Raw genomic sequence first — 4,355 nt, 5'->3', positions numbered from 1 at the left:
CATCATTGTCAGTTTACTCTTATTTTCTTATTTCCATAATGATGTTATACACATATATGTACTGTATAAATAATGAAGATAGAAGCTTCAGTGTTTCATGTTAAAATGCTAACTGAGATGTAAAAAGGAACCATGTAATTAATCCGTGCACCACTAAGACATATTTCATTACAGACAACATCATTCAACAAGCCATGTCATTGCTGAAGCAAAGGTTAAATTGCTCTTTTAAAAAACATAAAGCCAGTCTTTAAAGAGCTTTACAAAAATGAAAGAACTGACCGATCTTGCTCACTCTGATCCTGAAGAAAAAGTGGTCAATCTACCAGCATATCAGGCTTTCTATATAGTTGGTTGTTCTTATCTATAATACTTAAGAAGCTACAAATGACAATACATTTTAGCATTATATGGCACGCTTCATTTCATAAGGACATTTCAATTTCTCTTCATTTCTGGAGAAAGATTAATTTTGCCACTGAACATTCCAGGCCTGAGTTGCTTGAAATGAGTCAGTGACACACCAATGTTTAAGGAAATCCCGAGCTCCGGTGTCAGAGAGCATCCCAAAAAGGATGATGCATCACTCTGCAACTGCCATCTGTTGAGTGTTTTCCCGACAGCTGTATCTCTTGACCATCACCAGTGCAGATAATCACAGGAGGCACCAAGGAAGTGCACAGCCATCAGACACAGAGGAAAATTCCATGTTCGTCTGTGAAACAACATTGCTTTTAATTGCACCATAATGATTTTCTAACAGACACAATGGTATGTAGTGTAGTCTTAGAGCTGATTTAAAGCACATAATAAACCACAGTGCAGCTGAAAAGCCAATTGAGACTTCTTAGTGCCAGGAAGGTTTTTGTCTTACGTGAATACTTAAGAGCATTTCGCCAGCTACTCTGTCCACAATCCACTTTTACCAAAAATAACTGCCTCTATCATTGTGCCTGAGCAGTTTTAAAAGAAAATGAACATTTTATTTCAAATATCAATGAGGTTAAGTCTTGGCTTTATTTTTAATCTTCATGACAGACAATCCTAAAATAAGACCACTTCATCGGGTGGGTGATGGTCCAAAGTCTCACTCTCCTGACTTTTTTTAAACCACTTAATGTTTTTATTCTTACCCTTCAGTGTAAAAGTCTGCCCAGCTACTATATGACTTTACCTCTTTCAAAACATTCTCTGACATAGCAGTTGCAAGGGTACTGAGATGGTGGAATTGGCTGGTCAGACATTGAAATCCTTGGTTTCTTCACAGGAGCAACTAATAACATTAGTAGCTACCATTATTTGAAGACCTGCTATGGAGCAGTCCTCTTCTCAGTACTTTATAAGCTTCAACTTAAAAGATTCCAGTCAAAATGTCACCTTCTGTGAAAGTCTAATACTCTGTTTCTGGGAATTCAGTTGTCAGAATATGATGGATTCAACAGCAGAGGCTTCTAAATCCCCTAGCTCCATTCCATTCTGGAGCATAAAAGAATGAGAGGGAGACAGAGAAAGAATAAAAGAAAGAAATTTCAAAAGATCTATACTTTCTTCCTTTTCATTTATTTTAATCATTATTATTATAATAGTATATGTTGACCCTATCACATATATACACACAACACAATCACATACCCATGCATGTGTACACACACAGGCATTTACATACTCTAAACTCTCATTTTCTTCATTTACTACCAGTCGCACTTATTTGTGTACCGTCTTGTAGCTAACAGTTACTACTACTCTGAAGTGTGGCAGCAAGAACAGATATTAGAACCAATTTTTTAAAAAATCTTTGCTAAACATGCATTAGGTACACTTGGGCTCATACTTACTTTTCAGGAGAAAAAACTATGTACCAAAATGAACCCCACATGCCTATGCCTGGCCCATGGCAAGCTTCACAGCTGAAACTCCTATAACAAAAGACACAAATGTGTTTCTCCTACTAATCTGAATTCAGAAAGCAAGGGACAAGGAAAAAAATTTACCATCCATTCTCCACCAGGCATTATAGGCAGAGATCTGGGAGAACTGACCTTGGTTAAAAAAAATAAATTCTTCCTTTTTTGCCAGCTTTTGTCAATTGCTTCAAGATCTCAACTGTGGGCTTTAGAGCAAGTGGTAGGGGGGGATCTGAGTCACCCCATGTTGGGTACCAAAAACTATAGGAGAGAAAAAATAATACATTTACCTCATCCATTGCAAGATTCATGGCTGATAACCATATAACAAAAGACAGCTTAACAAAAGAAAACACAAACTTATTTATGCATTTATTTATTTATTTAAGGCAGAGTCTTGCCCTGTTACCCAGGCTGAACTGCACAGGTGCAATCATAACTCACTGCATCCTTGAACTCCTGGGCTCAGGTCATTCTCCCACCTCAGCCTCCCAAGTAGCTGGGACTACAGGCATGCACCACCTCACCCAGCCAACAAATTTATTTGACCAAAGTTTCATGTGGCAGAAAGGCTTCAGAAATGAAAACTCAAAGACCCAGGGAAAACTGTGTATTTTTATGGACAGGTTTGATGAAGACTAGACAGTCAGGTAGAAGTATGGTTGGACAAAAGGGAGGTTTGACCTAATGATAAACTGGGCAGAACTTAGCAAAGCGGGTTTGCTTAGATTCTTCTTGGCCTCCCGGTATAGGGCAGGACACCTATCATGTGAGGGTCTTATGACCTACTTACAGGGGTGGTGCATCAGACAACTTCCCTATAACCATGTTTCAGGGGAGAAAGGATAGAGAAAGTTAGAGAGGCCCTTCTTTCTTCTATGGTTTTCTCAATTTCCTTCAGGTTAAAATATTCAGTAGATAGTGAATTCAAGTTGGAAGAGGTGAGTCCGGTCTCAAAATGGAGGTAAAACTGCTGCCTGGTGGCCCCAAGCCCAATTCCGGCCGTGGCTATCGCCACCAGGGGAAGGGGGTCATGATCCAAAGGAACCAGAGTAGTTGAGAAACTGTTTATTGGTGATCTGAGCTTTGAAACGACAGATGATAGCTTAAGAGAACATTTGGAAACATGGGGCATTATGTGTGGTAATGAGATACCCCCAAACAAAAAGTTCCAGGGGGTTTGGTTTTATGACTTACTGTTGTGTTGAAGAGGTGGATGCGGCAACATGTACTCAACCACACAGGTTGGTGGGCATCTATTGGAACCCAAAAAAACTGTTTCTAGAGAGGATTCTATAAAGCCTGATGCCCATCTAACAGTGAAGAAAAATTTTGTTGGTGGTATTAAAGAAGATACAGAAGAATATAATTTGAGAGACTACTTTGAAAAGTATGGCAAGATTGAAGCCATGGAAGTTATGGAAGACAGGCAGAGTGGAAAAAAGAGAGGATTTGCTTTTGCAACTTTTGATGATCACGATACAGTTGCTGTTCAGGAATACCACACTATTAATGGGCATAATTGTGAAGTGAAAAGGCCCTTTCTGAACAAGAGATGCAGTCTGCTGGATCACAGAGAGTTTGTGGAGGTGGATTTGGCAATTTTATGGGTTGCAGAGGAAACTTTGGAGGCAGTGGAGGTAATTTTGGCCGTCGTGGCAACTTTGGTGGAAGAGGAGGCTATGGTGGTGGAGGTGGTGGCAGCAGAGGTAGTTATGGAGGAGGTGATGGTGGATATAATGGATTTGGAGGTGACGGTGACAACTCTGGCAGTGGTCCTAGTTATAGTAGTAGAGGGGGCTAAGGTGGTGATGGACCAGGATATGGCCCAAGGTGGTGGATACGGTGGTGGTGGTGGAGGATATGATGGTTACAATGAAGGAGGAAATTTGGCGGTGGCAACTATAGTGGTGGTAGGAACTATAATGATTTTGGAAATTATAGTGGAAAACAATAATCAAATTATGCACCCATGTAAGGGGGTAGTTTTTGTGGAAGAAGCTCAGTCATCCCTATGATGGTCTTTATGGATCTGGTGATGGACATGGTGGATATGGGAGAAGTTTCTAAAAACAGCAGAAAAGGGCTGCAGTTCTTAGCAGGAGAGAGAGGGAGGAGTTGTCAGGAAAGCTGGAGGTTACTTTGAGACAGTCATCCCAAATGCATTAAAGGAATTTTAAAAATCTGCCACAGTGGAAACAATGATCCACAGTCAGAAAAGTTACCGCAGCTTAAACAGGAAACCTTCTCATTCAGGACTGTCATAGCCACAGTTTGCAAAAAGTTCAGCTATTGGCTGGGCATAGTGGCTCACACCTGCAATCCCAGCACTTTGGGAGGCCGAAGTGGGCAGATCACGAGGTCAGGAGATTGAGACCATCCTGGCTAACACGGTGAAACCCCGTCTCTACTAAAAATATAAAAAATTAGCCAGACGTGGTGGTGGGCGCC

General features: G+C 40.7%; 1 pseudogene; it reads left to right on the top strand.

Moving 5' to 3' along the window:
- The first annotated feature begins 2,862 nt into the window (after positions 1-2,862).
- LOC108535585 (heterogeneous nuclear ribonucleoprotein A3 pseudogene) lies at positions 2,863-3,974 on the top strand (annotated as a pseudogene).
- Positions 3,975-4,355: the final 381 nt, after the last annotated feature.

This window comes from Rhinopithecus bieti, unplaced genomic scaffold (assembly GCF_001698545.2).
Source record: "Rhinopithecus bieti isolate Rb0 unplaced genomic scaffold, ASM169854v2 scaffold_13184, whole genome shotgun sequence".
NCBI lineage: Eukaryota > Metazoa > Chordata > Mammalia > Primates > Cercopithecidae > Rhinopithecus > Rhinopithecus bieti.
Note: the sequence above shows the minus strand (reverse complement) of the source record. Positions and strands in the feature narration are given on the sequence as shown.